Source organism: Chionomys nivalis, chromosome 6 (assembly GCF_950005125.1).
Source record: "Chionomys nivalis chromosome 6, mChiNiv1.1, whole genome shotgun sequence".
NCBI classification, from domain to species: Eukaryota; Metazoa; Chordata; class Mammalia; order Rodentia; family Cricetidae; genus Chionomys; species Chionomys nivalis.
Window position 1 is genome coordinate 19919517 of NC_080091.1, and position 26771 is coordinate 19946287.

General features: G+C 41.4%; 1 pseudogene; it reads left to right on the forward strand.

Annotated features, from left to right (window-relative positions):
* The first annotated feature begins 1169 nt into the window (after positions 1 to 1169).
* On the forward strand, positions 1170 to 26281 carry LOC130876319 (histone deacetylase complex subunit SAP18-like; annotated as a pseudogene).
* Positions 26282 to 26771: the final 490 nt, after the last annotated feature.

A 26771-nucleotide genomic window follows, 5' to 3' on the forward strand; every position in this document is an offset into this window, starting at 1 on the left:
CTTTGGATAGAGCTCCCTAAGAAGTTTGGATATTTTTAAATTTTATATAAATTATATTGAGGTATAAATTTTATTCTGCTTATTACTTTTATAAAATTGGGTTTTCAAATCTCTTCAGGTGCTTTTGGCTAGCAGGTGTTCCTCCATTTTGTCTGCAAACCATAGTTCACTTTCTCATCTAGTCACAGACACTGTATCCCGTCTCTTCCTACATCTGCAGATTGGTCTTCAGTGAGTTTACTTGGCCACTTCTGTTTGTCTTAAAGTTACCGAGATCTTTCACATGTGTGTATTTAATTTAGAAGCTATACCTGTACTCTCTGGAAAGGTTGTTCCAGTTTTCCCATCCACCAGCAAGAGATGAGCATTTCTCATTTCTCTTACATTTCCCTGGTACCTGATTTTTTTTTTTTTACGATTTTTTTGTTAATCTAATCCATATAAATTGTTTTTTTTTGTTAATCTGCATTGTCTGGCTACTGAGAATATGTGTGAGTTAGTTTCCTCACACTGTGATGATCTTACAGAAACAACCTACTGCAAGAGCCTATGTTGGGGTCCCTGCAAGCATCACAGCTAGCAGGGAAACTATCCTCCTGAGGCTAAGAATGGAACCTGGGTCACAACTTAGCCCACACTGTGTCAAAAACTTCTAGAGTCTGACCAAGCTTTAAACATAGTAAAACTTCAGGGAAGGGTTTCCATGTGACAGTTACAACAAAGCTGTAGACATGGTTACATAGAACTCCTTTGCAAAGTACCTCTCTTTAGCAAAGCACCCGTGGTCTTTACCGTAACAGAGAAACAGTGTTCAGGTTATAAACCTGGGGGGAAAGAATTTGTACAAGCATAAAGATGGATTTTATTAATTAAGAATGCAAAGTACCTAGGACCTTTTTCATAAGGATGGGTTCTAAACACTTGAGTGACAAAGCTCAGGATTTGGGAGGATTCGGGTGAAGGCTACTCCATAGAATAGCAAAAGATGACCAGTGTTATTATCCAACATCCACTCTAGCCTTCCCAGTGGACAGACATTTCCTTCCCTTGAAGAAAAAACCTGCATGTTTAACAAGTCTGGTTTTTCTGATGCCTTCTGTAAGGTGTGCCTCCTACAGGTTTCTTGTTTTTGCTCCTTTATTATTATGTTTGAAAAGTGTCCGTCCATCATGGCAGCCGAGCAGGTCCTGTCCAGAAAGCAGAGTGGATACAGGACAGGGCCTGGGCAAGCTACAGCCAAGGACACGCTCCAGTTACCTGCCTGCTGTAAGTAGCTCCACCGTCACCGCCTCCACTAATGCTGTCATATTTCCGTCCATCAAAGGCTTAGCCCACTTATTTGATTGGAGACCTCTAAATCTAATCGTCTCTGGACAACCAGAGTGCGCTTTACTAACCCAGGCATTCCTCGGTCCAGGTGCTAACAAGATTATACTGTTTTTTTATATAGGGAAGTGTATACTATTTTTTTCAGTCATTCTAGTTTTCCATTTGTGGGCTGTATTTGTTTGCTCACTTTTCACAGAAGAGACTGTATATTTCCAGTATCATTTGCCTATCGGATGGAGAAGTTGGAGATAACTTAGTCTTGTCATTTATTAATTCTTATCATTGCTATCTCCTTAGAAATTCTCCTTAGCAGTTTGTTTCACATCTTCCTTTTAGGTATTTTATTGTTTTGCCATTTACATTTTATTGGAGTTGAATTTCTTAGCTGTCCTTTGAGGTTTGAATCCAACTTAAGTCCTCTGCTCATTAAGGAAAAAGAATTAGCCAAAACCCTTCCTTCGCCCTCTGTTTATAAGAGGGGAAAAAAATAGGAGCGAGGCATAGTGGTACAAGTCTGTGGTCCTAGCACTTGGAAAGTAGAGGCAGAAAGATCAGGAGTTCAGAGTCATCCTGTGCTGCAGAGTGAGTTGGAGGCCAGCCTGGGCTGCAGGAGTCCCTGTCTCAAACCAAAATCAGCACTCTTTCCTTGTAGGAAGTTAGAATTTACCACCGGGGAGTTTTCTTACTTTGTGCTTCCTGTGTGCAGGATGTTTACCTAAAGGATGCTCCCTCTGCCATGCCATTTTCTTAATATCCTGTACCTTTCTATAAACTTAAATGCCCTTGCTGCCTGGTTGTATCATTTTGAGTCGTATCTGAGTGTCTTCTTGGTCTACTGAAAAGAACTGTAATCAAATCGCCTTCCCTCACAGTATCTACTAAACAACACACATTTTCCTCATTTCGCTCTGTACCAAATTCTTAGAGGTGTGAAGATATTCTATCAGTATATACAGGACAATACATTTTAATCTGTGTGTACAACGTCCATGTGCAGGTTCATGCATGCCGAAGTACGCATGTGGAGCTCAGAGAACAGCCTCAAGGCTAGTCCTCAGCTATGGGGTCTCGTCTTTTTCCACTGCTTGTGCAAGGCTAGCTAGCCCGCAGGCTTCCAGGGCACCCTCTTGTCTCCACCCTCCATCTTCCTACAAGAATGCTGGTATTACAGGCACACACACTACTACACCCGTCTGTACATGGGTTCTGGGGTTCAAACTTAGGTTCACACTTGCAAGGCAAGCACTTCATTCACTGAGCTGCTACCCCAGCTGACAGAATTGTCTTACCACCACTCCATAGCATGCCTCTGTCTAGTAGGGGAGTAGCTAGAAATAACTACTTAGAGAACTTTATTCTTCTGTGTAGGTTTTAGCATCAGTTTATCAATTCCCTAAAACAAACTGACAAGATTCACATTGGAATTTAGTTGAATTTGTAGATGAATTTAAAAAGAATTGACATACTTACAGTGTAAAAAATCTCTTTGTTACTCTGGTCTGTTTATTTAGAACATTTATTTGGTTCATTCCTTGGTGTTTTACAGTTCTTATTACCGTTGAAAATTGTAGCCTGTTATTTCTGACACAGAGAAGTATATTGAATTTGGTGTATTGATGTATTGTGGTGATGAGTGCTTAATTCCAATGTTAATGATGTCTTTGGGTTCTGTGTCCAAATATAAATGCAGATAGTGGTAGTTTTCCCTCCTCTCCAGTCCTTATCTTTGCCATTCCCTTTCGCTGGCATGGGAGGTTTGTCGGTCAGTCTGTGTTTCATTGTATTGTAATGAGCAGGCCTTTGTATCTTCCAACTGAAGAGTCTAAAGCTGCTCGATTAAGTGCTATGCTTGCATGAGCTTTCTTCTAGTTAGTCTTTATCAGAAATCTCCTTTAATTGCTAATTTAAATCTTCATTTCCTTGGGTAGTCTATAGTAAATTATACTAATTTATTTTTTATTAGCCAGCAGCTATGCTACATGTTTGAAATTCCAGCACTCAGGAAAATGAGGTAGGAGGATCATTGCATTCAAAGTCAGCCTGAGCTACAGTGTAAGGATGGCTCTCAAAGGCAAAGCAAGTAGATAGACATTGGTTTATTGATAATAACCCATTTTTGCATTGTTATTTGACAAAACTTTTAAGCAAAATAGTTTAATCAGATCTGTATAATCTAAGTGAGCATGCAGGTGACAGAAGGGGGCAGCATGGAGGTGCTTAGCTGGGAGGGGACAGACAGTGTCGGCATTCCCCAGGATAGCCAGGGAGGCACTAGGCAAAGTTTGACTTTGTTTTTCCTGATAATTTACAGGTATCTCTTCTGGGAAAGTCATTGGGCAAGACCCTAAGCAATAAATGCATTTGGGGGGGGGAGCAGCGGGGGAACCACAAAGCCTCTAGCCGTTAGAACTGGCTATCTGCCTGTAGTATAGTTGGGAAGATTGGCTGGGCTGGGCTGCAGGAGGAACAGGCTTGGAGAGGCAGACTAAATCACCCTTCAGACAGGGTTTATCAGAGTGGGACAAAGTCTGGTTTGAAATAAAAGGGTTGGGGCACCCAGGAAGGGCAGAGCCTGTTCTTTTAAGGTCCCTTGTGAGAGAGTAGGGTGCAAGAGGGTAGCGTGCTGAGTGGAAATGGATCCAGGGTCAGCTGACATGGCCTAGCTGGATGAGGAGATACTATTTTCTTGTATTTCTGGCTGAGGCAGGTGTCTGAAAAGCCCAAGAACAATGGGTCTACTTAATGACAAAGATCACCTGTCCTGCCTATAGCCTTTTTCTGTTTAGGGCCTTGCCATCGGGAAGGGTCTGTTCCAGATGGGAACAGAGAGAGTTCCTGCCTCTGTGACATGGCAGGCTGTTTAAATAAACATTTCTTTCAAGCTCTCTGTAGCACCTACTAGGAGTAGATCAAGAGAAATACCTCTGGTTCCCAAGTGATCCATGGAGCAATGCTTGAAAAAGAGCAAGGACTTCATTCAGCACATGCTCCAGCAAACCAAATCCAGGTAAAAAGGAGGCTAAGACATGCTACCATAGAGGACAGGGTGTCAAAGACAACTCAGTGTCTCATTTCATCAACACAGATGGACCTGCTTTTCTTAGATGCAGTTATCCTGGGTTCTCCACCCGTGACCTCCAGGTTCCTTTGACCTTTCTGTACTCCAGAAAACATGTTTTCTAGAAGTGCTGGGAACTTGCTGTGTGCTGTATAAAGTGAAGCCTTGAACTTGAATGTCTAAAGTGTCTTTGATTCTGCTCTCAATTGGAATCAGTTTCAGTATTGAATTCCAAGTTGACTTTACTACTTTAAAAAGATGAAGGAACTTCTCTCTTGTCCTTTAGCTTCTATTGTGCTCACTGAGAAATCTGTCTGAAGCTATCCTGATTTCTTTGTTTGTTTGTTTCCTTCCTCTCTGGAAGCATGCAGGGTCCTCTTTGCCTTCATCATTTGTAAGCTTTGCAATGTACTTTAGTGTTTATACATTGTACCTATTCAGATTGGAAATTCATAGCCTTCAAATCTGGAAACTTTCTCCTCTCTGAACACTTTTTTTTCTTATAACAGCTTTTGCTAGTCCACATACCTTCTTTGTCTATCTAGGGCTATAAATAATTGTGAATTATTTTGCTCCTATAAACCCATCCCCCTATTGGTCATCTCTGTGTGTTTTATGTGGCTTTGATGATGAGTGATGCTTTCTTCTGATCCGACTTCCTGCTTAGGTTTAGAGGCTGGACAGCTGACTGAAGCCTTTGTGCATACAGGTGGGCTTGCTGCCCGTGAACTTACTGTTAAATCTAATTTGAAAGGCATGGTAGAGTTTGCTAATGTTTTCTTTAACTTACCCTTCCAACCTTAGACAGTGACCCACCAGACGTACAGAAGAACCCGGACAGCAGACAGGTGGGCAGATACGGCGAAGGGGGGTAAAGAACTGAAATTTCTCCTCCCAACTTGCCTCGCTCTTCAGAAGTACAGTCATCGAGGGAGAGAAAGGAGCAGGAGGGTGTTGATCTAGGAAGTACTTCTCTGTGGAAACATGGAGTAGAGAATTCGCTTAGGCTGAATCATGTTAGCTTGGATGTATGTTTTCCAGTTTGTCTTTATATTTGCTTGTGTTTTAAATTTTATTTTGTTTATTTCTTTCCGGTTGTTAAAGAGGAATGTATTTCAAAGTTAAAACTTGCTAATAGTTATTCATGGTTTTGCCAGTAGTTATTTCAAATAATTCTGCCACTTTCTGCAAGCTCTGTGCTTTTTTTCCCCAGCTATATTGGTCAGGGTTCTCTAGGGAAATGGAATTTATAGAATGAAGTGTGTAAGTGTGTAAGTACACACACACACACACACACACAATGGTTTACAGTCCAGCTAGTCTGACAGTGACTGTCTACCAATGGGAGATGATTCAAGAATCCAGTAGTTGTTTGGTCCATGAGCATAGGTACTTCAGCTGCTCTTCTGTATACACCGTAATCCCAAAGACAGAGGCTCTAATGCCGGTGAAGGAATGAACTTACCTAGCAAGAGCAAGCAGGCAGAGAGGCTTCCTTCTGTGTCCATTTTATAGACTGCCAGGAGAAGTTGCGGCCTAGATCAAAGATCCAGTTTAGAAGTTTCTTCCCACTTCAAATGACTTAATTAAGCAAGAGTCCTTCACAGGCATTGCCAGCCATTTGCGTTTTAGTTAATTCCAGATGTAATCACTTTGACAACCAAGACTAGCTGTCACAACAACCTTCTGTTGCCTCCAGTTTTCTGCTTTGGATCTGCAAGCTATACATGTCTTCTTTATTCATGTAATAATTGCTTCTAATCCATAATTACATTTTTTCATCTCTGCTAGCATTTAAGCACAGGAGTCTTAGAACAACACAAAGATTCTAGCCTGCTGTTATCCTCCCTGCTTTCTCCTCAGAACTAAGTACCTTTGCCCCAACCCTTATCCTGCCGCCATTGGTTATCATTTCTAGTTTTTCTTTTGGATTGTTACAGCTAATTTTAATGCTGTTCTATTTGAGCAAACATCTTCTCTGACATTCTTCCTCTGTTTTTACACATTCACTTACTATATTTAACTGTCAAAATAGTACAGTGTTGGGTTCTAAAGAGTAAATTTGTAGGTTTTTTTTAATAAGGATGCAAGTTCTCAGAGTTCTGATCCCCAAGGCAATCATATTTAACTAAATCATTGTTTCGTGTGTGTGATATACATGTGGATGTGTGCACATGTATATGCAAGTGTGTGTTCGCATGTGTCTGTGCATGTACAGATGGAGGCCCGACACTGACGAGCGGCTTCCTCAGTCCCCTCCACCTTTCTATTGCAACATGGTCTCTCATTGAACCTGGAACTCACTGATTGGCTAGACTGGCTGGCCAACGAGCTCCAGAGATGTGCCTGTCTGTGTCCAACATCCCCTACCTCCAGTGCTGGAGTTTTAGACACTGGGGATCAAACTCAAGCAAGAACTTTCCCAGCTGAACATTCTCCCCAGACCGGTTTCTTCTGTTTGCTTGCTTCTTTATGAATAGTGTTCTCCTCGTTAGGTCTTGATTTATCAGTTTAAGACTATTAACCAATCACATTCCCCCAAGGAGATTTTGCCTGCATTACCCACCTAACCTTACCCATCTTCCCAATTTAATCTTGTAGCTTTCAGTTAAGTCAATAAAAATGTCTCTTGGGGATTGTGTGAATACTGTTTCCTCACTCTGTTGATCATTTCTTATACAAAAGCCTAGCTTTCTTAACAAATGTTGCCCAGTTCCTTCATTTGTCTGGTTTCTCTGTACTGATGTAGCGTGTGAGGATGGTACCTGGTGTTTGCAAATGTTGAGCCTTTCCAGGGACCTGATGTGTTCACAGTTGTCAGAATCCCCGTCTTAGTAGTTCCATCTGCTCCACTGAAGTTTGTGCCCTTACATCCATTTCTCACTTAGTAAAAGTTTCATCTTGTTGTGTCACTTCATTCTTTATCCTTCCTATGTATAACACTATATACAATATTTGGGGGAGATTTGGACAGAGAGGCGATAGAGGTGAGTCGTCAGTCTCCTGTATTAAACTGGAGGCGGGTCTTTTCTTGCAGCCGTGTACCCTAGAGCGTTGTGGGTCGGGCTGCCTGGGCCAGCGTGCATTGTTTTCCTAACCAGTTGTCCCCACCAGAGGCCTCTTGTTGAGGTCACCCCACTCTGCGGAGCATTAGACTCTTCTCAGCTTCGTTCTACTTGACCTTTTCTGGTGTAGTCACTCACTCACTCACTCCTGGAAATCATTTTTCACTTTGCTTTCAGAAGACCGCACTTTTAGTTTCCCTGCAATAGTTTCTAACCTTACGTTCAGTTCTCATTGCTGGCTTCTCCTCATATCAGCCTTTAGCATTGGAGAGCCTCTGGACTGAAGCTTCACTCCATTCCTTCATGGTCTTATCTGATGGCTTACAATAGCAAGTGTCCTCACTGTGACATTGTTATCAGCCATCTGCCCCTTCATTATCTCTTCAGTAGGCATCTCACACTAGGTGCGATTAAAATTAATTCCTGGTTTTCCCTTAAGTCCCCCCCCCCTATTCTCTTCCTGTATGAACAGATCATAGCTGTAGCTCTTTACCTGTCTGTCAGTACCAGAGATCTAGAATCCTGATTTCTTCTGGTCACATTGCTTCATATTAGATAATATGAAAATATCCATTCACATGGATAATTTTTAAATGTGTGCTTTCCTGTTTGCACAGCTGTGTCTTACAGTTCTTACACTGAAGTTTTTAAAATTTTCTATAATTTTGATTTTTAATAATTATATTTCATTCATTTGTCATTTTAGCCTCCCATGCAGTCCTGATAATTTATTACTCCCAGTGTGTAACACACCATGAAGAACTCCAGGACCTGCAATCCTTGAGAGTAAAGATCATGTTGTTTTTACCTGACTCAGTGTCTGCCTCTTCGTATAGACTTCAGTCTATGAGCTCTTTGCTTGTTAACCTGTGTGAATTCTGCAGGCCACTGATGGAGAAAATTTAACTCCATGCAGGATTTACTTCACTCTGTTGGTAGGTAGGTATGAATAGTGTTGGGGTGTTACCATTTTGAAACCACCTCATTCCTCTCTTGAAGGTCTTGCATAATAGTGGGAAACCAGAATGGCCTTCCAACCCACTCTGCCCACTGGCTCAAAGCCCAGTGTCCTGACCTCATTGCATCCCTCCCTACACGTACTCCCATCTTCCCAGTTTCCCACTCAAGTCAGTGTGATTGCTGTCCCTCCCGTTCCCTGTAAGGCCATCAGTGCTTTGAATGTGTGTCTCAGCCAGAAGCAGAACTTCCTTCCAGTTCCCAGGATCTATTATGCAATTGCTTAGAATAAGTTTTACCTTGTGGAAAATAATGTATAATGAGTTTGCTTCTTTGGGTTGTTAGGATTTTTAAGTACTAAAAATATTTAATTTCTAAAAACTTGTCCTTAATTAGAAATGAACTAGAAATATGTTCTTGGAGGGATATGGGGGAAAGAGGGATGAAAAGATATTGATGCTAGAAAAATAGAGAGGATTCTGATTTGGGAAAAATAGTGTTTTTGTCACAAACCTTACACAGCCTTAAAGTGAAACTAGCATTTGAAAGCCTGTGCCTTAACATCTGGGGAATATCCTAAACATTTTATAACTCACCAGAGAAAAGGAAAATACTTTTATAATGTGTGGTACATGTATATTTTGTAACCTATTGTAATGTTCTTTGGAATCCTTGAAAATAAGTCAGCCATGTAAGATCCATGGCAACTAGATCATAAATTCATTGGAAAAAAACATACACCTCAACCAACCATTGTGTTAAGTAGTTTTTATGTGTTTTTCCACGTGTATGTGGAAACACAAACTTTGAAAAACCAACATGTAATTGGGAGTGGTGAAATAGTTCATAGGTAAAAAGGCACTTGCCACACTTGCCATACAAATCAGGTGATCTGAGTTCAATCCCCAGAACCCATATCAGGGTGGGAGAGAGCTGACCCTACACAGAATTGCCCTCTGACAGCCACACATGGACCATGGCATACACATACACACACACTAGAGACAGAGAGAGGTAGCTCAGTTTTCAGGGTGCTTGTCTAGCATTCACAAAGCCCCAGGCTTAATCCACAGCACAACCAAGTAAAATGGGATGTGCCTATCTATAATCCCAGCACTCTGGAATTGGAGACAGAAGGATTATAAGTTCAAGATCATCCTTACCCCCCATAGTAAATTCTTAATACAAATGACCAACATATTTTCCTTCTGGGTTTTTAAGTACTATCAATATTAAATTTCTAAAAACTACTCTTTAATTTGAAATTAGCATATTATTCTATACATTGAACGTTAATCAAGTTCTTTTTTGTTGTTGGAATGAAAGATGAGAAGACGAAGATGTTTGACAAATCAATAAAAATTATTGTGAACATCTGATTGCGGAGTCTTTGTGTGTTTTGTTTACCTTAACTTCTTACTACGTATTCAAGAGCAGAATATTTCACTCCTAATCATTTTTTAAATGTTGAGTCAAACCCATGTTTGTATTCCAGCCTGCCATTTTTCTAGGAGAATTTACCCTCTGATCCTCATTTTCCTCATATATTAAATAGGAGTAAAAGTCATACTTTATGAATTGTTAAAAAGACTAAAGGCTGCTTTGTGTTGTACACTTAGCCAAGCACTAGGCATAAGCTTTTCCATCTTTTTTGATATGTTATATGCATGGGTGTGTTGCCTTCACATAGTCTGTGCACCATGTGCATGCTTGGGCCCACCAAGGTCAGAAGAGGGCAACAGATCTCCTGGGACTGGAGTTACAGGTGGTTGTGAGCCACCACATAGGTGTGGGGAATCAAATCCAGGTCCTCTAGAAGAGCAACCAGTGCTCTTAACCACTGAGCCACCTCCCCTGTGTCCACGGAGTTCCTTTCTACTCTCACAGTTAATAGTAGATAAAAAGATCACAGAGACACTAGCCAGGGAAGCAAGCAGGCTAACTGCAGATCTTACCTCCCCCTCAGCTCCTCCAAAACCAACCCCCTGGGCTCATCCCAAGCTCTGTACCAGATCATCTGTTGTGGCTGCTTGTCACTCTTTGCCCCCATTTTCAAGAAATTAAGCAGAGCCTGGTGGAACACCTGCTTTCCTCCTTCCTCCTCCAGCCCATTCCTATCCCTAAAAGTCAGCTTCCAATTTCTTGAAACACATTTTGCCTAGAATCCCCATCTATCAGAATCTCAGAAGAATTTCCTACCAGGCTACACAGGTCATCACATACTCATAAGAACCAGAGAGGGCAACAAAAACTAAGGACCAAATCACCCACTCAACAAAGACAAGACCAGGTATCAGTACTTAGAATTATAGTCGTCCCAAACCCAGATGTCTAGATTCTAGTGTAAAAACACGAACAGCCAGAGCAATACATCTTCAATAGATCCAGTAATTCTACACTACAACAGCAGGCCCTAAGTATTGCAACATAGCTGAAACTCCAGAAAAAGACCTTAAAATAGCCTTTAAAAAATTACAGAGGTTCTTAATGAGGACATTAATAAATCTCTTAAATCTATGAAAGCACAAACAGTGGAAGGAAATTAATAAAACAGTTCAAGACCTGAAAGTGGAAATAGAATCAATATAGAAAATCAAACTAATAAATCTGAAATGAAAAGTTTAGAAATTCAAACTGAGGCAAGCCACAGTATATAAGAGATAGATAAACCTCAGACATTGAAGACACAATAGAAGAAATGGATTCCTCAGTCAAAGGAAGTGTTAAATCTGAAATGATGGCACCAGGAAATTTGGGACTCTATGAAAAGACCAAATCTTAAGAATCCTAATAGAAGAAGAACTCCTTGTCAAAGGCAGAGAACATATTTTCAACAAAATCATAGAAGAAAAATTCCATAACTTAAAGGAGATGCTTATCAAGGTACAAAAAACACACCAAATAAACTATCAGTCATCACATAATAAAACACTAAATGTATAAAACAAAGAATATTAAAAGCTGCAAAGGTAAAAGACAAAATATAAAGGCAGACCTATTACAATAACATCTGATTTCTCAACAGAAACTCTAAAAGCCAGAAGTGATAACAACAGATTCTTAAGAGACCACAGATGCCAGCCCAGATTGCTATGCCCAGCAAAATTTTTAATCACCATAGATGGAAAAAATAAGCATTTTGTGATAAAACTAAATTTAAGCAATATCTACCTACAAATCCAGTCCTATAGAAGATGCTAGGAGAACTCCAACCTAAAGAGATTAGCCACACCCAAGAAATCAAAGAGTAAATAATCCCAGACCAGGAAATCAGAAAGGGGAGTCACATCACCATGACAACAACAACAAAAGCAGGAACCTGAATAAACACTGCTCATTGATGCCTCTCAACATTAGTGGTCTCAATTTTCCAGAAAAAGACACATGTTAACAGTATGGATGTGAAATCAGGATCAGTCTGCTACATCCAAGAAACACACCTTAATATCACCTCAGGATAAAAAGGTGAAAAAAGATATTCCAAGCCAATGGACCTCAGAAGCAAGCTGGTGCGGCCATTTTAATATCTGACAAACTAGACTTCAAAAATAATCAGAACAGATGGGGAAGGATACTACCTACTCATCAAAGAAAAAACGCATCATGAAGACATTGCAGTTTTAACATTTATGCACCAAACACAAGGACACCCAAGTCCTTACTGTAGCTTAAATCATATATTGATCCTTACACACTCCTAGTGGGAGACATTGATAATCCACTCTTGCCAGTAGACAGGTCATCTAAGCAGAAACTAAAAAGAAATGCTGGAGCTTACTGGTTGGACATAAAGCAAGTCTCAGCAAATAGAAGAAAACTGACATAACACCCTACAACCTGTCTGACCACAGTGGCAATGGGACCTGGGAGAATGAAGCCAATTAATGAGGCAGACTATAGTCTCATGCATTAACCATTTTTATTTAGAGCATTGGACAATTTATACTCTGAGGGCTAAGAAAGATTACATGAGCTGAGCAGTGGTGATACACGTCTTCAATCCCAGCACTAGGAAGGCGGAAGCAGGTGAATCTTTGAGTTCAAGGCCAGTCTGGTCTATAGAGCAAGTTTCAGGGCAACCATGTTGACTCAGAGAAAGCTTGTCTCAAAACACAAAAGAAAAAGTTCACATGAGTAAAGTTCTAATGAGTTGCATAAGAATAAACTGCAAGTGGCAAAAACGTTTTTTCATAGAGACATTTAAAGGATATTTAAACATTTCATTGAATAACAACAGAAAGCAATAATGAGTAATCTGAAGTAAACTCACTCCTATCCCCACTCCTGGAAGGAGCACAAAAACACATTCTGAGAACAAATTCCTTGTTTTTGAAAAATCTGAGGTCACAAAACTCTTGGAGTTTCCTCAAAAGCACCCACATCCCATTCCTGGTCTGTGTTCTAACAGATCACCACAAATTTTAATCTGTGTATCAACAACAAAGTTTACACACTCATGAAACTGAATAATGCACAACTGAATGAAATGGGTCAAGACAGAAATTAAGAAATTAAAGACTTTCCAGAACTGAATGAAAATAAGTGCACAACATACCCAAACTTACGGGACACAATGAAGGCGAGTCTAAAAGGCAAGTTCATAGCACTAAATGCCTTCATTAAAAAAAATAAAATAAATTAGAGTTCTCATACTGGTAACTTAACAGCACACCTGAAAGTTCTAGAACAAAAAGAATTCATACCCAAAAGGAGTAGACATCAAGAAATAAACTCAGGGCTGAAATCAGTAAAATAGAAACAAATAAATGAGAATAAATGAGAAAATCAATAAGATTGACAAACCCTTTTCCAAATTAACTAAAAGGTAGAGGATATGCTAATTAACAAAATTAGAATAAAAAGAAACATCACAACTACACCAAGGAAATTCAAAGACATATGTTAAAAACCTGTACTCTACCCAACTGAAAAATAATTCTAAAAAAGGACAATTTTCTTGATATGTTTCAATTACCAATTCAATTCACCAAAGTTGAATCAAGATGAAATAAGCAGTTTAAACAAACCTATAACCACGAGTGAAATAGAAACAGTAATTAAAAAGATTCCCAACCAAACAAAGTCCAGGGCCAAATGGTTTTAGCACCAAACTCTACCAGACTTTCAAAGAAGATTTAATGCCAGTACTCCTCAAATTATTTCACAAAATAGAACCAGAAGGAACATTTTCCAATTTGTTTTATGAGGCTACAGTTACTGTTACTCAAACCATATAAAGACCCAACAAAGAGAATTATAGACCAATTTCTCTTGTGAACATAGGTGCAAAATTCTCAATATTTGCAAATCAAATCCAAGAATACTTCAGAAAGATCACCCACCATTACTAGTATCCTGGCGCCCCTTCTGAACCTGGCACAGTGACGCCTTTGTGCATGGCAAGCAGGTCCTAATTTGTACACAGGTGCAAAGGTCACTTTAGCAAGCCAGGCTTAGCCGCTCTCTCCCTCTCCTCCCTCCCTCTCTTTCTCTCTGACTCTCGTTTTCTTTTCCCTTCCCATTCCCTTTATCTCAAACTCCACACTCAAGTTCTCTCTGCAAGTCTATTCTGTCAACTGCTGTGGTCCTCACTGGACTCACCAAGGTCCTCATTCATGCCATATCTTAATAATAGTGCCGTGAAAAACTTGGCAGGTGGGGACATCTCCCTGGACACCTGCGAGCCCCTCTAGAGTCAAGTCTCTTGCCAACCCTAAGATGGCTCCCTTAATTAGGATATATATTTCTCTGCTCCCGTATCCACCCTTCCTATATCCCAACCATCCCATTCCCCCAAGCGGTACCTTGGGCAACTGAGGAGAGGGAACCTGAAATGACCCTATCCTATACCGATGAATATCTTGCATATCACCTTAGAACCTTCATCTGGCGATAGATCGAGATAGAGACAGAGACCCAATTTGGAGCAACGGACTGAGCTCTTAAGGTCCAAATGAGGAGCAGAAGGAGGGAGAACATGAGCAAGGAAGTCAGGACCACGAGGGGTGCACCCACACACTGTGACAGTGGAACTGATCTATTGGGAGCCCACCAAGGCCAGCTGGACTGGGACTGAATAAGCATGGGATGAAACCGGACTCTCTGAACATGGCGGACAATGAAGGCTGATGAGAAGCCAAGGACAATGGTACTAGGTTTCGATCCTAATACATGAACTGGCTTTGTGGGAGCTTAGCCTGTTTGGACCCTCACCTTCCTGGACCTAGATAGAAGTGGGAGGACCTTGGTCTTCCCGCAGGGCAGGGAATTTGGACTGTTCTTTAGTACCTAGAGGGAGGGGGAATGGAGTGGGGGGAGGGGGAGAGGAGTGGGGAGAGGGGGAGGGGAGTGGAGGGAGGGGGCAATATGTGGGAGGAGGGGGAGGGAAATGGGAAACGGGGAGGATGCGGAAATTTTAATTAAAAAAGAATAAAATAAAATAAGACAGTAACGGTACACCCCTTCCCTCCCCTACCTCTGGTCGTGCTTTCATGAGTGAGGCTTTGTCTTGGCTGTGGTTCCTCACTCACAAAGTCCAGTACAGAGCAGCCACATTTCTCTCAGGCTTAAAGCCCTTTGGCCTCCAACCTCTAAATTAATAATTCCATTCAAAATTAAGGATTTAGAAAGGGGTGACCAGACATTGTTCTTGATTGAACCTCACCCTGGAGGGATTTCTGGGAACCCTGGACACCTACTTTGGGGAGCCCCAGTTAGTGAAGTTATATCAAGAACTACACTGGAGAGTCCCCTTAGTCTTTTCTTCCAGGTCCCTGCCCCAAGCACTCACTGTTTACACAGATGGCAGGAAGAATGGGGCCGCTTTTGTAGTTTTCCCTGCGGGGGGACCAAGACAAAGATTACCAAAATTCTCCCTTGTGGGGGATCCGCTCAGTATAAGGAAATGATGGCCGTATATATTGTCAGACAGCTCTTATGTGGTGAACCTACTGCCTCTTACCCTATGCCTATGCCTGCATCACATTGGATGCTAATCCCATAGAATTGTTGATGATACGACTCAGAGCTCTCTTAGAAGGTAGAAAAAACCCATATATATTCAACATCTCAGAGAACACCAAAACCTCCCTGGCCTCATTTCCCAAGGGAATGCAACTTCAGGGGACTGTCCCATAGAGGTCTCAACTCTGCCCATACAAAATGCTACCCAAATGCATGACTTAACTAGTGTCAATTGGAGCGGACTTAAATACCTATACCCCTAGATCCCCGCAACAGAATTAAAGAGAATTTTTCATACATGTAAGACTTACCAACAGTTTCTCCGCACCCCGCCCCTTTACAAGGGCTGGGGGTGAATCCAAGAGGGTTAGGACCCAGTATCATCTGGCAAACAGACATAACACATTACCCTCCATTTGGCAAATTAAAATATATGTTTGTGATCATAGACACGTACTGTAAGGCATGCTGAGCTACTGCCCACTCAGTGGAAAAGGCAACCCATGCCAAAAGCCACTTCTTACAATGATTTGCTACCTTGGGACTACTACAACAGGTCAAGATTGACAATGGCCTTTGTTTTATAAGTAAAACATTAAAAGAATTCTTCCAGAGATGGAATACAGCCATACCACCGGGATCCCATACACCTCTCAGGGTCAAGCAATTGTTAAAAGACATCACCAATATCTTGAAGAGGTCCTTATAAAACAGAAAGGGGGAAGTCTCTCCCCATCTACAACTGTAAAAGGCATTATTAACCATCAATATTTTAAATTTTCAAAAATCAGATGAACAAAATAGATTCCGGAAACACTGGGGATCCCTACCAACAAGGCCTTGCATAAAGGTTAGGTGGAAGGATTCTCTCACTAACCAATGGAGGGGCCCAGATCCCTTGTTGAGACAGGGCCAAGGGTATGGATGTGTCTTCCCAAACAGAGGGGAAACACCTATATGGCTACCCACTTGTAAGTTAAAATTTCTCCCCTCCCCTCAGGACAATGGGGAAGACCAAGATTACCAATAAAGAAAGAAAGAGATTATGGTGGACAACCCTTAAATTCAAACAGAAGAAAAGAAAGATCACCACTGCCCAAGGAAGAATGACCCTTGAGGAAGGTGTTGCCTGTTTATCTATTTCAGATGGCCCTCCTGGCAGTAATCATGTTAACTCTTCTCATGGGGATCAAGGTCCAGGCCCCCACCAACCACAGAAGGTGATGTGAATCTTGTCAGCGCTGACACTGGAGGGATCCTAAACCAGACATCTCAGATGACGACACCCTGGAGGTGGTGGCCTGACCTGACATTTGACCTGTGTGATTTGGTGTGTGGGAGCTGGGACATGGGGATCAAAGGGAGACCTGAATGCAGAGGCTCTTGGGGGTGCACCCTACCCCAGGCATCTTACCATAATGAGCCTGGGTGTTCTCATGTCCTTAGGAGACATGAGACACCCTTTTGTGTATGCCCAGGAAACAACCAGACTGCCTCGGCTATTAGAAACTGCAGGGGAGCTCCTGATTACTATTGTTCTTCCTGGGGTGTGAGCAGATTGGGATTGGACATTGGATAAAACAACATGGAGATATAGTGATCTCCAGGGTCTCCCAGGTACACCTATCCTGGAACCCCCTATATGGAAGATGCATTCAATTTAGATGTAACCCTCTGATATTAAGATTTACGGGGGAAGAAAAGGGACCTATCCTGGTTATCTGAGAAGATGTGGGGATTAAGGCTATATCGAAAGGGATATGATCATGGCCTTATATTCATGCTTTAAATGGAGATACTATCTGAGGACCCACCTTGAATTCTGGGGCCTGCTTCCAAGCTAATGTCCATGGGGAACATGCCTGTATATACCTCAACTTTACATATCTCAACCCCTCATCATCTACCCCTAAGGTATCCTGCACCAAGCCACCTAGAGATGTAGGGGGATTAGAAGCCTCATCTTATTTGATGGAGAGCATTAAGATGGCCTTAATGGCTTTAAACCTTACCTACCCTGAAGGCACAGAGGCCTGTTGGCTTTGCTTGCAGCCACTACCTCCCTACTTTGAAGCCTTTGGGGTAAATGGCTCTTATTAGATACTAGAGAAAACTGATCTTTGTAGATGGGAAAACCCCGAAATGGGGGAGAGGTCGGGACTGACTATCCCCCTTTGGCAGATGTCTAACATAACTTGTGTCTCATACACCAGACACCCTCGTCTTAGCCTCGCGTGTGATGTGGCTGATGGGTCTATAGCTTCATGGAGGGTGCCCACAGATCATGGGTATTTTTGGATCTGCCAAGAGACCGAGTGGGAGTTACTCCCTGCCTGTCTGACCCACTGATCATTCAGTATAATGATACTTGCCTGCTTGCATTAATTTTCCTTCATGTGCTTTACCACACACAAGAAGAATTCCTGGCCTGAAGGCCTAAGAGAGAGCTCATAATGGCCCTGGCCATCACCACATTGATGGGGCTAGGGGTAGCCTGGACTGCCCTGGGTACCTCATCCCTGGTGATTTTACAAAAAATGGGAATGATTCGCTCACAAATGACAGTAATCTTAGAAAATACAGACACTGCATTATGTTATTTACAAAAGTCTTTGGATTCCTTAGCAAGGGTAACCTTACAAAATAGTAGAGACTTGGACTTGCTGTTTATGGAATAGGGAGGAATTGACAGGGCACTTGGGGAAGAATGTTTCTTTTATGTGGACCATTCCAGGATAGTTAAAAGAGCTCTAGATGAGTTAAGAAAAGATATTGATTCATTTAAGTCAAGGACCCCCCTATGAGACCTAATTTAATTGATACATATGGCTTATCAAACTCATCTCTTCCCTAATTGGGCCAATAACCATTTGTTTATTGATCTATCTCTTTGGTCCATGCATTCTCCAAAGACTGAAGCAAGCATTCCAAAAACAGATACAACAGGTACAACTCATAGCCTTCAAGTACATTATGATAGGCTCGATACATCTCACCCTATGGATGAACTCTCAATTTGAAGGTATCCAGGCCAAAACTCCAGATAGGGGTGGTCCTGACCCATACACTCTCTTCCTCATGGGCTATTCTGGCTTGGTGACAGGGGTAGTGGGTGAGATATAAAACAAAAAGGGGGAGATGTTTGGCCAAAATTATCTCAGAGCCTGTACCTCGAGACCTGTAGAACAGGGAAGAGCCTGGCTTGAGTTTGAAGGATAGTCTCAAAGCTACCGAGTGAGGATGAGACAGCAAACTATAAGTAGATACCCCTCCAACCAGAGGGAGGGCTTGGTTGTCTCTCATTGGCTGGAGGTACTCCCACATCACATCAGCCTGTATTATTTCATTTAACCTATATAAGCTGATTCTCACAGTAATAAACTGAGTTCCTGCTTTGACTTGACTCCCTATTGCATCTGATTGTCCTGCATTGTGGGGCTGCAGATTGGGCAGATAGCTTACTCACCTATCCCTAGGGAATAAGGCTAAGGAGGCCTGGCAGATCAGGCCACAGAATTCCTCCAATCCCAGGTCACCCTGGGCAGCTCTACCGCCCCCCACTCCAAGAAACCTTATATAAAATCTGCCTTCTGCTCAGTTCTTTGCTGCTTCCTCTAGAACAGAGGTAGCCACCTCTAATGTCTCTCGTAATAAATCCCTTATGTGAGGTTTGTTATACAGTTGTGACTTTGTGGTATTCTTTGGCTCCCAACAGCAAGGATACGTTTCCCTTCAGAGCTGTAACACTGTGGGAGCCCATAGAAATAGCTCTGTTCTATCTTGACACAAGGTGTCATAAGGTGTCTTAAGGAATTCAAGCCTATTATTGCTCCTACAAGGTAAAACAGCAGGATTTTTGGCCTAAAGTGAAATTGCTGTATGTCTTACCTATATAACAGGATGTTTTGCTCCAAATAACAGGATGTTTGACTTAGAGAATAGCTATTAGATTTTTTTAATAATAAGGAAGTAATCACTCTTATTTGTTCCTTGTATCATAATATAAAAAAATTCCTTTTGTCCTCCCCTTTGCCTCGGGGTATAAAAGGGCTAGGAAAAAGAGACTTAGGGCAGATTCAATATTCACTGGAATTCCCTAGCTACTCTATCTTTAGTCTCTCATATTTTTTTCTTTAATCCACACTCCCCTTCTGAAGAATGTATAGGCAAGTCAGCTAGACCGACACATAACCCTTTCATTGTGGAAGCCTTTCCCTCGGAGCTGTAACACTTACACTCAGGAGGCAGAGGCTGGCAGTTCTCTGAGTGTGGGGCCAGCCTGGTTTACAGAGAAGATCAGGTTGTATATCCTTAAAATTAGGCTATTGGTGTTGTGTTGACTCTTTCAAAATTTATTAGTGAAATTGCAATATTTTAGTCGGCTACACAACTGCTCAAACAGTCTATATTTTCTAACCACTTCTTAATTCTAGTCAAGACTTCTGAATCATGCCCTTAAGTACATAGACACCAAAAAGGGAAAGTGATCAAAACTTATGTCAGGCCAACACAAATCAAGACCAAGTTGATACATTACATCACATATGGTAGAAATGACTTTTACTGAAAAGTCCCTGGTAGGGTAACAAGTGTTGGCAAGGATTTTGTGGAGTCCTATACATTGTTGGAAGGCATGTAAATTAGTATAGATATAGAAAACTATTATAGAAGTCCTTAAGAATTAGAAGCAAACTGTATGATCCAGCAATCTTACCACTAGATTAATAATGAAGAATTAGTATGTCAAATAGATGTTTGGCTGCATGTGTTAACACACACCTGTAATTTTGGCATTTGGGAAACAGAGGATTAGCTCAAGTTTGAGGCCAGCTTGATTTAAATATCTGGTTCCAGTTCAGCCAGAGCTACATCAAGACCTTGTCTCAGAAAGGCGGGTCAGCCAGAAGATCCAACAGTAAAGGCCCATGGCACCAACCCTGACAACCTAGTTCAACCCTCAAGTCCCTCTGAGATTTTCTTGGCACAAATGTGTAAATATTACACAAACAAGTGTGTAGAAGCAATATATATGTTTACTAGCTGTTCTACAGTACATCTTTAAGATGTTTGGGGGGATTTTGTTTGTCTTGAGACAGGGTTATTCCATGAATCCTTGACTGTTCTGGAGCTTGCTCTGTAGACCAGGCTGACTTCGAACTCACACAGAGCCATTTACCTCTGCCTCCCAAGTGCTGGGATTAAAGAAGGGCACCACCATCTCTGACTTAAAGTGTATGTGTGTGTGTGTGTGTGTGTGTGTGTGTGTGTGTACATACGTATGTGAGGACACGTGGCTCTTAAGTGGGGTCAATTCCTTCCAACTTCACTTGGGTTACAGTGATCAAATTCAGGCCACTAGTCTTGGCAAGCACCTTACCTGATCAGCCATCTAGCCCACCCTGGAGCTGTATTTAAGATAATCTGTTGTACACTATAAGGCATGCATTTTTTGACAAATGAAATAGATTTTTTTTTCAAAACTACATGTTCCTTGCCCTGTGTTTCATTCCATGTAGCACTGTGAAGAAGGAAGAGAGAGATCCTCAACCATACCAGAAGCAAGAATATAAAGGAAGACAAAGTGACCCTACCAGCCCAAGACTATCCATAAAATTTGAAATTTCACTGTGTCATAAATGATAGGACCTGCCCCTTGTTTATTTTTTTTTGTTTGTTTGCTTGTTTTCCATAACAAGGAAGGGTCTCAGCAAGGTGGTAGTGGCACATGCCTTTAATTCCAGCACTTGGGAGACAGGTGTAAGCATATCTCTGTGAGTTTGAGGCCAGCCTGCTCTACAAGAGTTAGTTCTAGGACAGGCTCCAAAGCTACAGAAAAAAAAAAAGATAGGGTCTCATTGTACCTCTGGTTGACCTCAGACTCAGAGATCCCCCTGGCTCTGCCTCCTGAGGGCTAGGGTTAAAAGTGTACACCATGCATGGGTTTTTTATTTGTTTTTGTTTTATATGTATGACTGTTTTGTTTGCATGCATATAAGTGTACCATGTTTGCCTAGGAATGGCAGAAGAAGGTGTCAAATCTCGCACATGTGGATATGTGCAACAACTCAGGTGCTCTGGAAGAGCAGCAGATGCTGAGCCTTCTCTTCAGCACCTAATAATGCCCTTCTTTATAAAAGACAACAGTTTTCTGTTATGTACATGTTCCACGTTTTCTTAACCCATTCATGCATAACTGGGCACTTTAGGCAATTCCTTAGCTACTGTAAATAATGCAGGAATGCAGGGGTGCACATGAGAGCAGAGACACCTCTTTGATGTATTTGTTTCATTTTCTTGGAGATCTATGTCCAGTAGCAGGATTTCTGGGATTGCATGATAGTTCTTTCATTTTTTTTTCTTTTTCGGGAGGCAGATTTCACACATGTAGTTTTCCATAATTGCTGTAGGAGCTCCATCAACCAATAGCCTTTAAAATACCAGCCCACTTGGGCATGGCTTCTTATACTATAAATGCAGCTATAAAGCATACACTCGCTCTCTTGCTTCCAGGTGCTGGATTTGGTTCCTGTTCCCCATTCGTGCAGAGGACTGTGATCTAGGATTGTGATCTCTGATTCTACCCCTAGATAAATAATTATTATACATAATTCTGAACTAGTGTGGGATTATTTTGTAACTTCTGTCATCATCTGGTGCCCAAATGTGAGGACCAGTCCACCCTTTGGGGGATTGGTTGCCAACTGTGTGGCGCATTGAGCACTGGCTCTCCCACCTGCAGCTCCAGCCAGCACTCATACACAGCAGGCTGCTGCTCAGTTCTCCCTGGCTTGCAATGCCACTTGGTGCATCACATGCCAGCCCACATGCTGCTGCCTGTGATCCCCACGGTGCACACAGTTCACAACTCGCACTGACAGAAAACTTTGAGTTTTCTCTTTATCCTGGTCCCCATCTCAGAATCATTTGATTACCTTAATAACTGCTCTTAATTTGTTATACAAAGCATATTTTTCAGTACCTAAGTAAGCAAGTGTCTGCTAGTGTCTCTCGGCCACATGGCTGCAACTGTGAAACCTACTGGCCGATAATGATTACTACAATACTCCAATTCATTGTAATTGCCTTACAACAGCTAAGATCTGAAAAACTACAAGAATAACTGATAGCATAACTATTTTTTTAAAGATTTTATTTATTATGTATACAGTATTCTGTTTGCATGTGTGTCCGCAGGCCAGAAGAGGGTGCCAGATCCCATTATAGATGGTTGTGAGCCACCATGTGGTTGCTGGGAATTGAACTCATGATCTTTGGAAGAGCAGACAGTGCTCTTAACCTCTGAGCCATCTCTCCAGCCCCTAGCATAACTAATGACAGAATCTCCTCTCTGTATTTTTTCAGGAGCAATTTGTAATTCCCATTTTGGCAAAACTTTTTTTACTTCTTCAAACATTCTTTCTAAAGTATCTATGTTTGAATCAGATAGCAAAATGTCATCCATGTAATGGTAAATTATAGACTTAGGAAATTGATTACGTATTATTTCCAATGGCTGACTAACAAAGTATTGGCACAGGGTGGGGCTATTGAGCATCCCCTGTGGGAGGACGGTCCATTGATATCTCCTAGTAGGCTGAGAATTATTATAAGTAGGCACTGTGAAGGCAAATTTTTCTCTATTCTTTTCTTGTAAAGGTATAGTGAAGAAACAATCTTTCAAATCAGTAACAATCAGAGGCCATCCTTTTGGTAATAGAGGCAAAAGAATTCCAGACTGTAGAGGGCCCATAGGTTGGATCACCTTGTTGACAGCTCTTAGATCTGTCACCACTCTCCATTTTCTTTTTTTACAACAAATACAGGAGAATTCTATGGGCTGGTTGATTCTTCAATATGGTGAGCATCTTGTTGTTCTTGTACCAGCTGTCCTAAAGCCTGCTACTTTTCTTCAGCTAGAGGCCACTGCTTAACCAATATTGGTTTCTCAGTTAACCATTTTAAATGTAGGGCTGTTGGTACCTCTGAAGGTTTGCTAGTTGCTTTATGTTCTTGTACAGCCTGAATGGCTGGTGACCTTTGTGTATAGTACCTTATAGCATCCTTCCCAGAATTATGAGTTCCTGGGACTGCAGGAATGTTAATCTGGGTATCCCATTGCTGCAGCAGGTCACAACCCCATAAATTTACTGCGATATTAGCCACATATGGCCTCAGTTTTCCTTTTTGACCTTTTGGCCCAAATATAGTCAATCCATCTCATGCTTTGTTTAACTTGAAATATGGTTCTAATTCCTAGTAATTTAACATCTGCCTCTTGAAGAGGCCAATTCGGATGCCAAGACTCTGGAGTAATGATACTAACATCCATACCTGTATCTATCAAACCAATAATTACAATGCCATTTATACACACTCTAGCTTTAGTCTTTGATCATTTATAGAAGTCTGTCAGAATATACATTTCCTAGTTCCTATTGGAGTTTTTTTTACTTATTCTCCATGTTTATGCCATCATCTAGAACAGTATAGTCTTTTACAGAAGGATCTGAATTTTTTAATTTTCCTATTGAGACATGTCCTCCACAGTGAGTGAGAATGACTGGGCCACTTTTGACTTGGAGCCCTGTGAGACACTCTCCCCCTCAAGGAGTTTCCCTGATTGTATCAGGTTGCCTTGAATGACTTTTGTTAATATGCATTCGTTGAACCAATGTTGGCCTTTGCCACACCTTCTCATATACCTGAAGGCTGAGTCCTCCTATTTTTGCCATTCCCAGAGGAGATATTATTCCTAGGAATTCCTTGTCTACAATCCCTTCTCAGATGTCCTATTCTACCATAAGTAAAACATTTGGCATTTTGATGTCTCCTCATTCCTTTAGAAATTGCTTCTCCTACTCAAGATTCAGTATTATAGACAAATTTCTCAATGTTCATTGTATGCAGGATCCATTCATCTATAGGTGCTAATCTAACTTTTAAAGTCCCAAGTATCTTTTTGCATTCTAAGTTGGCATTTCCAAAAGCCAGAAATTCATTAAGTACTTTTCTAGCATCTGGCTCTGTTATTCCTATTTGTACAGCCTTAGTTAATCTTCGTTAAAAGTCAGTAAATGGTTCTCTCTGGCCCCATTTAACCCTGGTATATGATTCAATTCATTTTCCTAGTTCTTGAATCCTGTCCCAAGCATTTTTTTTTTTTTTTTTTTTTTTTTTTTTTTTTTTTTTGGTTTTTCGAGACAGGGTTTCTCTGTAGCTTTGGAGCCTGTCCTGGAACTCCCTTTGTAGACCAGGCTGGCCTCGAACTCACAGAGATCCGCCTGCCTCTGCCTCCCGAGTGCTGGGATTAAAGACGTGCGCCACCAACGCCCGGCAAGCATTTAAGGCTGCTTTGTGGCATAGGGACAAGATTTGCTCATCATAAAGAGCTTGAACCTGATTTGTTCTTGAGAAGTCTCAAGGCCTTTTGTTTCTCCCTGTTGTTCCAAAATGTTTGCCTCTATTCTGAAATAAATTATAAACATCAACTGTGGCCCATCATCCAGGACTGCTGAAGCTAACTAAAGCCAGTCATGTGGTGTTGTCTTGATACTAGAAGCCCAAGTCTTTATCATCTCCCTAACAAAGGCAGAATGCAAGCCATAAGTTACGAGAGCTTGCTTAATTTCTTTTAGATCATTCATTCCTATAGCTACCCATCTACCTTCCTTGGATCCTTTTGGGCCTTTAGAACTTGATGCTTTGTCAGAGTAGATTACAGGGTAGGAAGCTAAAACCCTGGTTAATTCATCTCTTACAGGTACTGGTGATGTTGAATCCTGTCCTTGTGCCTCCTTTCCCTGTTCATCAGCTCTAATAATTTCCTCAATCATTTCAAATCATTTTATTATTGTCTTTTGTAAAGCCTGAATCTCCTGGCCTATATATATTTCTAGTGATTTCATTGAGGCACCTAGCCTCTGATCCTCATTCTGCACATGTAATTCTAAGGGCTTAAGTTTCTCCTTTAAAGATAACAGCTCATGACTAGCTTGTGCTCACTGCAAAAGTTGGAGGTCAGGGCGAGCATCTCCCAGGCAGGAGGAAGATGATGGTGGAATCACGCATTACCCAGGAAGAGATTAAGAAGGAGCCCGAGAAGCTGATGGACCACAAAAAGACCTGCCTACTCCTGATCCTGCTACAGGTCTTCACCACCACCTGTAGAAGGAGCTGCAGGCTGCGTTCCTGTTGCCCAGCTCCCAGCCACCTGGCTAGCTTATGCCACGAAATAACAACACACAAACTGTATTCTTTTAAACACTGCTTGGCCCATTAGCTCTAGCCTCTTACTGGCTAAATCTCACATCTTGATTAACCCATTTCTAATAATCTGTGTAGCATCACGAGGTGGTGGTTTACCAGGAAAGATTCAGCATGTCTGACCTGGTGCCTGGCTCCATGGCATCTGACCCAGAGAGGAGAGGCATGGCAATCGCCTCACTTCCCTCTTCCTCCCAGCATTCTGTTCTGTCTATTCCACCCACCTAAGGGCTGGCCTATCAAATGGCCAAGGCAGTTTCTTTATTAACCAATGAAATCAACACAAAACAGAAGACCTTCCCACATCAACCACCGAATGGACAAGTTCTCCCGCAGGAATGTGCCCTCAAGCGAGCTGCACCTGGATGGATGCAACCCTGAAAGAACTGACTAGTTTAGTAAAGGAAGTCTACCCAGAAGCCAGAAAGAAGGGCACACACTTCAATTTTGAAATTCTTTTTATGGATCTTAAAAGACCCGGATATTGAGTTAAGGAGATTGGCAGCACCATGTCTGGCAGGAAGGACACTGATGACTCCATGGCCCTGCAGTCACAAAAGTTCCAAACAGGGGATTATCTGATCTGGATATATCCATCACTCCTCCAAACTGGGCACCTCCTTCAGGACGGATGAGACTGTACTAAATTCTATTGACTTTCTTGAAGTTATTTTTCAGGCAGTTTGTAAAATAAACTTACTTAATCTTTTCCTCCCTTGGAAAAAAATAAAGATAACACCTCAGCCTCGGACATGGATAGCATGCAGATTGCCATTCTGGAGAAATACTCTATCTGCTAACCTATCATTACTTTTTAACAAATTTTGACTGTCAAATTCAACAGTATGAATTCTTTCAGATAATTTCTCATTACCCTTAAATATGGATTTAATTTCGTCTGTCAAATTAATGTTATCCTTTTTAATAGTATTAATTTTTTCAGTTAACTTTTGATTTTTGATGGTATTAATCCTATCAGCTAGCTGTTCATTATTAATCTGCAAAGACTGTATCATTCCTAAAAGTGCCACATTCTTTCATAGTGATATAATATGAAGAAAAAAACTGAGTCCTAATATCCAATAAATTAAAGTATCACCATAAGCATATAAGCTTCACAGAATATAATCCATAAT